The 14,746-nt window shown below is 38.3% G+C and overlaps 1 protein-coding gene across 2 annotated transcripts in view; it reads left to right on the plus strand.

The window, feature by feature from the left end:
• Positions 1 to 14,746, plus strand: part of LOC126262231 (zinc finger CCHC-type and RNA-binding motif-containing protein 1-like) — a 79,451-nt gene that overhangs the window by 1,406 nt on the left and 63,299 nt on the right. The gene's annotated exons all lie outside the window — the stretch shown is intronic.

A 14,746-nucleotide genomic window follows, 5' to 3' on the forward strand; every position in this document is an offset into this window, starting at 1 on the left:
GCATATCTTGATTGTTGTGTCAATTCTTACAAGAGGGGATATCTCTATGAATAGCTACATCATTCATAACAATTTTAAGAAAGTGACATATTGGCGGACAACTCATAAATGAAATGCCAGCCTTCTCATTACAGTTACATAGAATGCCCTCCAATATGAAACTTGATTTTATTTGTGCCTGTACATAGGTTCAGTTATTTGGTATCCCTCCCAGTCCCCTCCCCACAAACACACACATACACACACACATAATGTTGAATATAATAATGTAAAGCTATCATGTGATGGGTACCAAAAGTACTCTCATTTATACATCGTGATGTAGCACGCACAATATATATATCGATGAAAATCGTAAATCCTTGCAAGTTAAAAATAAACATGCTCTATGCACAACTGAATATAATAAATGTTACATGTCGCCAGGAGCTTCCCAGTCATTAATTCGCAGAGAGGGTGAAAATCAGATAGTATAATTTATAGCATTGCTAGAATTTCAACTGAGATTTATTATTAGCAACCATTATAGTAACTGGTTAGATGTGCATTCATGTCAGATTTTCTGCAGGTATTCTGACAGAACATTTCTGATTAATTGTTAAAATTTTCCCCTCCAATTCATGAGTTTTTGGTTTGATGCAGCAATGGGCTGAGTAGTTCTGTCATGTGGAGTGGGCAATGGGAGAAAGGAAATGGGGAACATGAGGCTTAGACAAGGGTGGCTGACAGCTGGGAGGAAGGGGCAACAGGTGCATGAGATAGGCAGGCATGTGGAGTTCTGTGCAGGGCACAATGATGTGGAGGACCTGATTGGTAAAAAAAACATAAAAAAGATACTGTGGAGAGGAGTGTGTGAGTGCTGCATAACTGACATGAGGATCATGGAGCAGGAGAGGATTTGGGAGTGAGACAAAGGCTAGTGGAGATGGGGGCTTGGAGGATTATTTGATCTAAGAATTAATTGCAAGGATAATTCCCACCTGTGTAACGAAGAGAATCTGCTAGTGGGAGGCAGGAATGGGGTTTGCATGGAGTACGAAACAATCACAGAAATTGAGAATGCTGTGATTCACAGAATGTTCAGCTACTAGGTGGTTAACCCTATTGTTGGCCTGTTTGGCAGTGCTCGTTCATTCAAGTGGACAGCTTGATGATGATTATGCCCATATAAAATGCCATGCAGAAGTTATAGTAGAATAGTATATGATATGACTGATTCCTACATGGCTTTGTCTATGATAGGGTAGGATATGCCTGTGATGGAACTAGAGAAGGATGTTCTGGGAGGGTTCATCGAACAGGTCTTCCATGGGGTATGATCCACGTGGAAGGGGACTGAGGAATATATGCAGCATAAGGATGCACTACAATACATAGTAATGCAGATGAGGTTGGCGATGGAATACCACTTTGAGAGGAGTGGCAAGGAAATAGTGAGGAATATGGTTAAGTTATTCCAATCCAGGGTGATAGTGGGTAAAGAAGGAGCTGCAGTCGGTTCTTGGGGTTGTCAGAAGATGTAATGTTATTTCAGCAGTGTTCACCTGCCCAAGAATAGACATTAAGTCATGTTCCATATATACCCCAAGATTAGTCACCCCCTCCCCCCCCCCTCAACGACATTGTTCTTGATGTATGATATGTGATAAAACTTCTGATGTTTCTTCTGCTATTGCAGATCCCAGGCACCACTGGCCACTATGCAAGCAGTCTGCTTCAGATGCAACCAAATGAAAATTAGTATCAGATCTATCCGGCAATAAGCATTTGACAACCTTTCCTGTTTCATCTGTCACTCACTCAAAAGATAGCAGTGTCATTTCGTGTAGGGTGAAACTTTTTTTTAAAAGTCTAAAACCCTTCCTGTTCCTTTGTTTATTTGCAAATCGACAAAGCTCACATTGTGAAACTTCTGCTGTATACAGTGTCATACTCAGATCGACCTTTTTTTTAACGCTTATTTTCATGTTAATACCTCAATGCAAATGGTTTCATCCATAACCATGGAATGACCTAGTATATGCCAGGATGACCATGCGGTAACCACTAATCATAAGTCCTCATCTTGATGATGGCTGCCTGTAGTAGCTGCTAAAATGGCAGTTGTTTTATCAGGTGATGTAGTTACACTCCACAGAAGAATTGAAATTGACTGTGGCCACAAAAGCCTATGTTTCTATATTAGTCACTTCATTTAGACATAAGATTTCAAATTCCAACCTCTTTGCCTTTGATATGATTAAACTTGTAGAGCCTCTCTCTCTCTCTCTCTCTCTCTCTCTCTCTCTCTCTCTCTCTCTCTCTCTCGCAAGCTAAGGCTAATAGTAGCCAGAGTGTTAAAAAGACTACAGAGGTTGTTCTGCTAGGGGAAAGACATGGTAGTACAGAACACCCAGGGAGTGAATTCAAAGTATTTGTATGTCCTTGGGCCAGAGGTCACAAAAGTTTTTCACAGTGGCCCTGGTAACTGACAAAATGAGTGTGGATTGCATCATCATTCTGTACAATACTTGCAAACCAGAATGAAAGCCCTGGGGGAAAAAAAAGAAAAACTAAGTTAAGAGCTCTGTGTTATTCATGGCTGAATGGCACACAATGCACAAAAACAGGGACATTCAACATATTTATTTATTAAAAAGTTGTAAAAGGAGGCAACATTAGCAAAAATATAGTTACATCAGACCTAGTGTGCAAACATGTAAATCTATAAAACAAAACAGTAAAAAAGGTAGTGAGATAAGTGACACTGAAGGGTGGCTTTCACTATTTTATCAATGATTGTTTTGATATTTCTGCATTTAATATTTAATAAGGGAATTGCTTTCATCAGTTGATCTCGGTCAATGTTCTAACTTCATATACTTCATTTTTGAAAATGTTTGCTCACAGACATAAGTTGTTCCAAATTCTGTTGCTTTACCAGTGACCAGTATCATATTCTTCAGTTTGGCAAACTCAACATCTCGTAAGAAACAGTTGAATTTAAAAAGTTTTCTTTCAACAAGCCATTTGCTTGCAAATCAGTGAGCACCAACTGTAATTTACCTGGCAAACAATCAAGATTACAATCAGACAGATTCTTGAACAGAAGAATGTCACACACTATTCTGTCAAGATGTAAATTCTCTCCACTTCTTCAAGTCACAAGTAATTTTTTTTTTTTTTTTTTTTTTTTTTTTTTTTGGAAAATCAAGGTTGACATCCTCAGAATTATTTGAAACATTGAAAATGTGAAAGTTTTCTCCTTCAAACAATCCTTTAATTATGCTGTAAAGGTTACAGATGAAGTTATCCCTATCGAAAGTTTCAAGTTCATTTCATTTTGTTCATGTGGAATGTGATCTCAGCCAAAATTACAACTTCGACAGCTAGGTAGGATCTAAGAGCTGTGGATCAACCCTGTCTTTTTTAGTGAGAACATTTTTTTTTTTGGGGGGGGGGGGGAGGGGGCGGTGCTTGTAAAAATGAAACAGGAGTTTACCACAGCTGAACTACCTTACTGCTGGGTGATAAATCACAGAATTCAGAATTAATTTCTTCAATAAAAGCCTGGAAGTGACAGTGATTAAGTGCATATTCACAAAAAAAAGTATACAGCAGAAACAACTGATTTCAGTACACAAGACATATCTAAGTCTTTCCCACAGAGCGTGTTCTGATGCATGATGCAGTGTTTGAACAGAGCAAGTGGAATTTACAAATCTTCCAAATGAGTCCTGAGCTACCCCACCAGACCCTTCCTCACTCCACCCACATTTTTTACTCCAACAGCTTTAACACCTCAAAGGTCATTCTGTTGAAGCAAAATTTTTGCGCCTCCATGAAAATTTCTTGCCCAGTTCCATGCATGCTTCAAACAGATACAAACTCATCTGTTATCTGAAAGTCTAAATTGATACCACAAATGAACACGAGTTGTTGTGACATACTCGAGTGATCAGTAGACTAGTGCCAGAGAATACCACAAGAAGTTCCTAGTGTTCTCGTGTAGCTGTAGCATTATTTTCTCTCCAGTTATTCTGTTCTGTGCACAGCTGAACTTGCTGAAAGGCCGATACTTTCAAACAAATTGGCTTTCTGAGAACACATATCTTTGCTGTTTCCACCATATGCTCTTTGATAAAGTTGCCATCAGTAAATGGTTTTTCCCATTCTGTTATTTTGTGCACTATTTTGTAACTCACACCAGTGACAGATTCATTCCTCGAAATGAAAAATACGTTGAATTATAAACATAATTAAAGTCTTGGAAGGGTGAAAAATAAGCAGATGTTACAACAAACAAGAAAATCTAGGTACAATAATTTAAAATCGAACATAAGAAGTGTAAGGCTCGTGGGAACTTGGATGTCTCCACACACATGAAGATCTAGTTTCTAAAAATACTACTTAAACTTAAATTTTATCACATTACCTCATGTTCCTTGCATTTTATCAAGCAAATAAGTGCTGTCAGTGTGGCCAGGTGAATTGACATTGTGAACCACATCTTGCCCACAAGCCATTGTTTGGTGATCACTACCTTAGACCATTCAGCACAACAGTATCGGATATGTTAGAAATAATATAAACATGTATGAAATACATACAACGTAGGGTAGGATCAGGTAAGGGTAGGGTAGGAAGTTACCTTGGTCGTATCAACTATTCTTAGATTTACCTTAGCAGCATGAGAAAAGTATGAACCCTGTTCCTTCTGATTGGGAGTCTGATGCATTAACACTGGCTTAGCCACTTGCCTCAGTACAAGATTGGAAAGCAAACCATATGAAATCAATAATAACTAAAACATGAAATTTTGATATGATGCACTTCTAAAACATTGAAAACAGATGAACATATTATGTAACACTGCTGAAAAGTGTAATATTTGAATACCTGACAACACTATATCCATCACAACTAACCTTGCAACCAATCCCTTCTCTGAGGAGGTATATTGCAATGGATCTGGAACAGATATAGCAGGAAACCAACAGCAGAAACATTCTTGTGCAAAGATAAACACAGCATAAATGGTACATCTGATAACAAGGGGTATTTGTATCTTTGTCGCAGAGCTTGGCTAGGGCTCACTGCAAGCTCCTATTTAAAAAGTTGTGTTTGGTTACAGTACCCTTCTTGTACATATACAAATATTGTGCTGATGACAAGAGCTAGATATGGTAAGCCGCTAACCAACTGCGATTACCACAGTTATAATACTCGCAACTATGAGTCCCTCCATATAGAACAAATTAGAATGACCCATCCTGAAAAGTATCTGTGCCACGTTAGTGCCGTTCTTTATAATTCATGGCCAACATACTTGTTGAGAAATGCCATGATACACACCTCATGGTGGTTTGCAGAGTATGGATGTAGAAGTGTTTCTACAATGTAAATGAATATGTTAGCTTATAGGGTTAATAGGGCCTCATGCATTGTTGGGTTCTTTTGATTGTGTTAATGGATGTACCATCTGTACTGTGTCTTTTCTTTGCAAAGACTGTTTCTTCTGTTGCTTTTCTGTTTCAGATGCAGTGTAATACATCTCTGTTGGGAAGGGATCTGGTGCTAGCCTCATTGTGATTATGATAGTGTTGGCAGGTTTTTGTGTTTATGTACATTACACCTTTAAGCAGGAAGAAGAGAATAGATACTTTCGAAATGTGGTGCTACAGAAGGATGCCGAAGATTAGATGGATAGATCATGTAACTAATGAGGAGGTACTGCAAAGCGTTGGGGAGAAGAGGAATTTGTGGCACATCTTGATTAGAAGAAGGTATCAGTTGGTAGGACAAGTTCTGAGGCATCAAGGGATCATCAATTTAGTATTGGAGGGCAGTGTGGAGGGTAAAAATCGTAGAGGGAGACCAAGAGGTGAATACAATAAGCAGATTCAGAAGGATGTAGCTTACAGTAGGTACTTGGAGATGAAGAAGCTTGCACAGGATAGGGTAGCATGGAGAGCTGCATCAAACCAGACTCTGGACTGAAGACGACAACAACAACAACATAACCTGCTTGTGTGTTTTATTATTTGAGCAGTGTTTTAAATAAAATGTTTCATTATTTACCTACATCATTGATTAATTTACTGTGCATTTTGTACTTTTCTGCAGTGTTATGTAATTTGTTCATGTGTTCTCATTTCTTCAGTAGTGTTTTTATTTTCAAAATTTCTTGTTCATTGATTTCCTTGCAGGCACAGGTGCAGTCGCAATGTAAATGATGTATGAGGTGCATCCAGAAAGTAAATTTTGATCACCAACAAAGAAAACAAATAAATCATTAAGTAATACATTTATTGGAGTAGCTACATGGATTCATTGACTACTCTCACCATCACTGTTGAGGCACTTACCACAATGGTGCACCGCCAGGTGTATGCTCATGTCGTAGAAGTCTGCCACCAAAGTCTGAAGCCACGAAGTCACTTCAGTGTGGAGCCCAGCATTGTCATAACTTTTTCCTGTCAGAAAACACTTCATGACATGGAAAAGATGAAAGTTACTTGGAGCGAGGTCAGGGCTGTAGGGTGAATGGTCGAAGATCACCCATCTAAACTGATTCAGTCAACATCCTATGTGTTTTGTTCTGGATCCCCATCCTCAGATTTTGCAGTGTCTGACAATACCAATCAGCATTTAAGGTCTCTCCTTGGAGTAAAAATTCACAAAGGACACCATGTCGATCCCAGAAGGCAGTGCACATGGATTTTTTTGACAGAGAACTTTCTTTGTCTGTTTGAATTTGGTCTTAACGGGTGAACTATTATGCCACCAGTGCACGGATTGTTGTTTTATGTCTGGTGTGGCATGTGACACCTGTGTTTCATCCCCAGTGAGAAATTCATAACTTTTCTCTGTATACCGCTGTAGGAATGTCAATGCAGCAGCCAGACATTTGATTCTTTTGTCAGTTGCCTTGGCACCCACCTTGCACACAGTTTATGAAAATCAAGCCACCAGGATACAGTTTCGTGCACCGATGAGTGAGACATGTGGGGGTGGATTGACAAGAGTGTTCTGAAATTGTGAAGTACCAGTTCTGCAAAATTGCATGCCACATGTGTACCATCAGTTCTGGTGTCACCAGGGATGGTCAGCCTCTACGGACTTTGTCGTGAATGTTGATTCATCCTTCAGCAAATTTCCGGCACCATCATTTGACCTTACTGTTGCTCATAATGTCGAGTCCACACATGTGGTAAATTGGCTATGTATCTCTGCTGTAGATTGCTTCTGAGCATGCAAAAATCATATAACTGCATGTACATCACAGTTGGCAGGAGACAACATCAGAGCAACCATTTTATCCTAGCACTGTGTGGTAACCACTGTTATCACAAAACTGAAACTGCAGCATTCCTCCATACCTGCTGTCTACTCTTGTGTATGCACATTCCTATCTGACAACTCATGCCATCTCTGGACGTGATCAGAACTTACTTTCTGGATGCACCTTGTATTTTGATCTTCCCCTTCCAATCGTGTTCCAAGCGATGTAGCTACTGTGGTCGTAATGTACTGGACTTGCATTCAGGACGACTGGGGTTTATTCCATGTCCGACCATCCTGACTTGCATTTTCCATTATTTCCTCTTGTCACTAAAGTTAAATGGTTCCTTTGATTAGCTCTTGACTGTCTTCCTGCTCTAGCCTCACCGTATCCTATCCTAGTTTGTGTTTTATATGTATATATTGTTTCTCTTATGTTTCTGACATGTTCGATCTATTGTACTAAATGGTCTATGGACGAATAAATAAATAAATATTTGTTTACACTCTAAAAACACTTCTCAACAAGAAATTATATTAATTCTGCTATAAAAGCCATTTTATTCTCCAACCTCTTTATGTATGTTAGCAATACATTTTAAAGAAAGACACCAAAGTGGCTCATATATGTGAGTATGAGTTTTTGCTTGCTCTGCATGGAGGGACCCACAAGTGTGTATGTTATAGCCTTGATAATTGATGTCAGTTTGCAGGTCTCCAAGATTAGCTTATCATTAACATACATTGGTTTATGTAAAGGGAGGGTAAACCACACACGACTTTTTAATAAGGGTTTACAGAGAGCCCATGGAGAACTGTGCGACAGGATTTGAATAGCCCTTTTCTGTAGTGTAAAAATTACATTAATCGTGTATTAGTTTTATGCCAAAAAACTATTTCATAAGCTACAAGGCACTGGAAGTAACTAAAGTAAGACATTGTAGCAGCTCCTGATAAGTATACTTAAGAAATGGTTCTCCGAGCAGACTATACAAAATTTAATGTCTGGGAGAGTTTTGTTACATGGTCTTGCCAACTTATCTTGATCATACATTCCAAAAAGTTTCATGTGTCATATCCTCTCTATCTCTTTTTTGCCCAGCACCAGTTGGAGATCTTGGTTTTGATTCTTTCTACAAATTTAATGTAGTTTGCTTTATTCACTTAAAAGTCAGCCTATTGGCAGGGAGCCACCGATGTAAGGACTTCACGACTTGATCAGTTGTTGCTGACAGAGATTCCTTAACATCACTTGCTGTTAAACTAGTACATCCTGAAACAACATGATCTTTGGTATGATTATTGAACTCTAGATGTCATTTAGGGTCTATACAGACTGATTAAAAAAATGCTACAAATGGATTCCCACTCGGTATTGTCCAGATGCTTAAAGACATACCTGACATCAGTGCTGCATTGAATGGTACATCCTCTCAAAGATACTCGATCTATCTCGAAGATATACTGCTGCCACAATGATCCTGCACACTGTATCCTCTGATGATATAACAGGTGTTGCAAACACAAGGTCATTCAGAAACCCCCACTGGAAAAAATTTGACTGGGGACATATAGGATCATCACGGTGCATACACAAGACCATTCAGATATCCTCACTGGAAAAATTTGACTGGGGACATATTGGATGATCGTGGTTGCCGTACTAAAGGCCCGCTGTGACCATTCCAGTAGCTGGGAAAGGTTGCCTGCAGCTGTGTCCTCACTTGTCTGCTGAAATTTGCAGTGGCTCCATCATGCTGAAATTGCAACAAATAGGCATTGGAATGTCATTCAGCATGTCCAGCAGCTCTCACGCAGGAATGCAACATATGTGCAACCATCCAGTCGGTTCGGGAGTGCGTACAGCCCAATTAAACAGTCTCCAACATGTCAGTCAACACGTGACCGTAGTGGCCTCTATTGGTGTGTGCGACCTCCAGTTTGTATATGATTACCAGTCTTTGTGGTATCTGATGTGCCATATCAGTTTGTAAACATTTTTTTGAATCACAATGTATAAATAAGAAACAGAAAAGAGTCTTAACACAATTCTCTGTGGTACACCTATTTCGACTTACTTTGCATCAGATACTAATCTGATTTTATGATTAAAATGAGCTGATGTGAGTCTACAATCAGTGATCTATTTTGCAAATATGATTGAAACTGCTTGTTTAATACACCATTTATCCCCATTAGTTTCAATTTATCCCAAAGAATTTCATGACTGACACTATCAGAAGTTTTAGAAATGTCTAAATTAGCTTCTACAATACTATTGTTGCTATTTAGGTTTCCAGTTATTTCATCTGTGTAATCCAGTGTTACTGTTTCTGTACTTCTTCCTGTTTGAAAGCCATGTTGGTTACTGTTCAGTAGCTCATGGTCATTTGTACTTTGTTACATCATTAATCTCTTCAAGTAATTGAGTGTTGAGAGGGATGATATGGGTTGTTAATATTCAGCTTTAGCCTATTGCTACTCTTGAATAAAGGCACTACATTCAACATTTTTAATGTGTGTGATGTGAAGCAGTATGGATTTTAAGTATCACTGGTATTTCATCTACATCTGCTGACATTCTGTGTTTGAGTCTTTGTGGAACTAACTTCAGTTGTAAGCCAGTGTAAGCTTTTTGAATTTATCTTCATATATGTGAAATTTAAGCCTAGTGATTGGGAAGCATTTATAAAGTAATCATCTTTGTACTTTGGCAGATCTTTTTTGCCAAGTGTAATTTCCTGCTCTTCATATCTCTTCCCTGTTTTACTTTTGACAATTTCCCGTATTACCTTTTAGTATAGTTCTGTATAAGACTTTACATATTCTATAAACTATTCTATAAACTATTGATCTGCCATTTTTACTATTGGGGTAACTCTTCCCATTCTAAAAGAATATTTTTGGCTCAGAAATGGGCAGTTCAGGCAATAAGTGGTGTGTGTATATATATATATATATATATATATATATATATATATATATATATATATATATATATATATATATATATATATATTTCTTACTGTCATAGCAATATTAGCTTATTACCAAGAATAAGCAGCTTTCACTCAGTTAATACTTGGCAGAAATCAAATCTGCATTTGGATCGGACTTCCTTAACTCTTCTGTAGAAAGGTGTGCAGTATACTGCTGCATCAATTTTCAATAAGCTACCACTCGAATTAAAAAATCTTAGCAGTAATCCACGCGCTTTCAAATTGAAACTGAAGAGTTTCCTCATGGGTCACTTCTTCTATCCTGTCAAGGAGTTCCTTGAAACATTAAGCTGATTCTTGTTGTACTGTTGATTGCCTTTACTTAAACTTGTGGACTGACTTTTTTCAGGTTCATAAACATTTATTTTTATCTGTTATTACTTTTATGTTGTAATTCCATGTACTGACATGCTCCATGACCTTGGAGATTTGCTCCTCAATTTGGTACTACGGAACTTGACGTGTAAATAAAAATAAAAAATAAAGTGAAGCTTTTCATTTTAAGAGGTGAGCCTTTTTACAGTTGTACAGAAAGTATTAATGTCAGGCGTAGTCCAGGTACTAGATTTAGTGTTCCAACATGAATGGACTCGGATCAGTTTCTTCAGAAAACACATTTCAAAATTATGAATGCTAAAGAGAAAACATTGTAAGCATTGTTAGTATCTGATTGTGAAAGCACTTCTAACCAGGATTCATTTCATAGATTATCTACAAAACTAGCACAGCCTTCTGCAGAGAAATTTCTTGTATAAGCAAGAAGTAGGCCTACATCCCTTTTGGCATACAGGTATAGTTTGAACAGTAAAGCATGTGTATTATTGTCAGATAGCCCTGAATGTGTATCAATAATTTCTACCTCTGTTTATAAGAGGTAACATGTTGAAGCTGTGCAATACACTAAGAAATAGCTTATTTGATGTGTAATCATTCACAATGTTAATATTAAAGTCCCCAAAGGCAATTATAATGGATTTTCAATGAACATAATATCTAGCAGATACTCTAATGTATTAATGAAAGTGTGTATGTCCCAAGAAGGTGATCTCGCTATTACTATAGTTATTACATTGCCCAGCTCACCAGCTTCAAAATGCATTCCAGTCTTCCGTGCTTCTGCAGTTAGTATTTTGAAGTAGAGTTCAGGGCTCAGTTATTTAGGTTTTCCGAGGAGATATCTAGATAAAGAATATCATGTAATGATTATTGACAGCGTCAGAAGCACTTGGGAATAAACCTCAACTACTCAGTGGAGGATGACACCAGGTGCAGCACTTTCAATTCTCCTATCTCAAGTATAAAGTTTGTGCCAATCTTTGAGGGATGCAACACAAACCCTGGTTGAAGTGTTCTGCTAAACATGTAACTGCAAAGCTTCAGTAACCACTCAAAAAGTATGGAGCTGTCAGTCTCTCCCACTATTACAACAGGTGTGGCATGTTCTACAACTGATTGTTTCTGTTAAAGAAGTTGCTTGCACAGATAATTTCCAGAAGAATTTATTGGAACTGTAAAGGCTTTTTGTCAGCATGTTTTGTGAATTTGTCAAGTCATTTTTAGGGGAAACATTAAACATTGCACTCTGCGTGCTTTATTGCTTAGGCCACTCCTGGGCTTGATCTGCAAAAATTATTTGCTTGAATCATCAGATAATTCTTTAAAAAAAAAAAAAAACTGTGAGATTTGCTGATGACAAAAGTAAAGGACCAAAACGTGTCTGTTTCATAGAAGCTAAGAGAATTTTTGAATGGGGTTATAACTAATTCATGGCCAAAAACTCAGCCCTCAATCTTAGAAAGACTGATATAATGCAATTACAGACAATTAGAAATGTCGTATTAGTAGCAGAAGTATAGATCAATGGGTACACTCAATGTGTGTGTAGACATCTGATGCCACTTACCTCAGTGAACCTACCAAGGACTGTTGAATTCATGCCATACAGAATTACTACTATGTTGTGTTTCAAATTGAGATCAACATGCTATTAAGCAGTTTATCATAATGTTTTGGCTCATCAGTGTATATAATGTCATTTAAAAGTAATTCCCTTAATTATCTGTGTGGGTTGCTTAGCACTAATCATAATCTATTGTTGATATACTTTACAGATGTCTCTGTATGTCTATCTGTTATTGTCTAATTGGGTAGATAAAAAAATCTACTCACCAGCACCAGCAGAACACGCACGTAAAAGAATGTTATATAGGCAAGCTTTCAGAGCCAGTGGCTCCTTCTTCAGGCAGAAGGCTTATATGGGAAAGAAGAGGGGTGAAGAAAAAGGATTGGAGAGGTGTAGGAAAGGGGATAGTACATTCTGGAAAAGTCACCCAGAGTACAGGTCAAGGCACACAATATCCGGTTGCAGAGCATGCTCTACAACATGACAATCATGACCTTGGCACCTGTTTCACCACGCATGCTCTCTGGACTCTTCCCCCAGATGCCAGTTTCTTGGTATTTCACAGGTGGGAACTGGCACTACAACATGTCCTTGGTTCTCACCACCCACATTGCCTTATGTTAATTTCTTCCGTCTCAGCCATTCTACACAGTAACTACTCCTTTCTGCACTCTGGTTTTAGTTTTCTACATCTTTCATTTTCTTATCTGTCTATTTTTCGCTGTCCCCCTCCCCCTCTGTCACATACGATACACGTAGCTTTTCACTCTTATTTACTTGTACATGATGCTTTAGCAGTATCTCTGTCTTGCATATTACCCTGTCTTCCTCCTTTAAGATCTCACATTTTTAGATATTATTCAGTGCAGTCCCAACAATCAGTCTTTCCTTCTCGTTCCTTCCGGTAAGTCTTCCTTGACCTGCAATTCGTGGTTACTTTCTCAGAATCTACCCATTTTCTTAGACCTCTCCAGTCCTTTTCCTTTACCCCTCTCCCTCCCTGTTCAAGCCTTCTGCCTGAAGAAGGAGCCAATGGCTCCAAAAGCTTGCCTAATTATAACCGTATTTTATGTGTGTTTTCTGCCACTGCTTGGTGAGTAGCCATTTTTTTATCTATCCAATTACATCTATCTCTTATTGTGTCTTTTAATCACTTCCTTTTATTTACTGCAAAAGAGTAATACCTTCGATAAAATTCTTGAATATGGATAGAACTTTGTAATCTTTTGATTTTGAGAATTTGATGTATGCTTCTCCTTATTTCACAAGTCCACATGCATTGCAAATAGCCTACCACCACCCAGCAATCTGTTGCTGTGAGAAATTGCTGTGATTGTTGAATATTGGATTTTTGATCATGATGTTGGCTCATTGCATTTGTTTCCACAGCTGATCATTCCTTTTGCTTCCCTTTTCCCCAAACCCCTAGTGGTATATTTCTTGAACTGGATTCCCAGAAATTTGCCTTACAACCTGTTGCTCTTTCTAATTGAATGACCTTCCCAAAAGGAAAGACCAGTCAAGACAGTAAACATTTCAATTAAAAAAAAAAATTAATTACCATTGGTATTCCAAGAAGAACCACAACTAAACCATTTTACAGTTTTAATAATTTCAATCATCTGCCCCTGAACCATGGACGATACAGAGAGCTGTACCATAGGTGCAACCACAATGGAGTGGTATCTGTTGAGAGGCCAGACAAACGTGTGGTTCTTGAAGAGGGGTAGCAGCCTTTTCAGTAGTTGTAAGGGCAACGGTCTGGATGATTGACTGATCTGGCCTTGTAACACTAACCAAAACTGCCTTGCTGTGCTGGTACTGTGAATGGCTGAAAGCAAGGGGAAACTACAGCCGTAATTTTTCCTGATGGCATGCAGCTTTTCTGTATAGTTAAATAATGATGGCATCCTCTTGGGTAGAATATTCTGGAGCTAAAATAGTCTCCCATTCGGATTTCTGGGCAGCGACTACTCAGGAGGACATCATTATCAGGAGAGAGAAAACTGGTGTTCTATGGATCGGAGTGTGGAATGTCAGATCCCTTAATCGGTCAGGTAGGTTAGAAAATTTAGAAAGGGAAATGGATTGGTTAAAGTTAGGTATAGTGGGAATTAGTGAAGTTTGGTGGCAGGAGGAACAAGACTTCTGGTCAGGTGAATACAGGGATATAAATACAAAAACAAATAGGAGTAATGCCTGAGTAGGTTTAATAATGAATACAAAAGTAGGAGTGCAGGTAAGCTACTACAAACAGCATAGTGAACGCATTATCGTGGCCAAGATAGACACAAACCCAATGCTTGCCTCAGTAGTACAAGTATATATGCCAACTAGCTCCGTAGATGACAGAGATTGATGAAATGTATGATGAGATAAAAGAAATTATTCAGATAGTGAAGGGAGATGAAAATTTAATTGTTATGGGGGACTGGAATTCGATAGTAAGAAAAGGAAAAATAGGAAAAGTAGTAGGGGAATATGGATCGGGGTAAGGAATGAAAGACAAAGCTGCCTGGTAGAATTTTGCACAGAGCATTACTTAATCATAGCTAACGCTTGGTTCAAGAATCATGAAAGA

This window comes from Schistocerca nitens, chromosome 1 (genome assembly GCF_023898315.1).
Source record: "Schistocerca nitens isolate TAMUIC-IGC-003100 chromosome 1, iqSchNite1.1, whole genome shotgun sequence".
Classification (NCBI taxonomy): Eukaryota; Metazoa; Arthropoda; class Insecta; order Orthoptera; family Acrididae; genus Schistocerca; species Schistocerca nitens.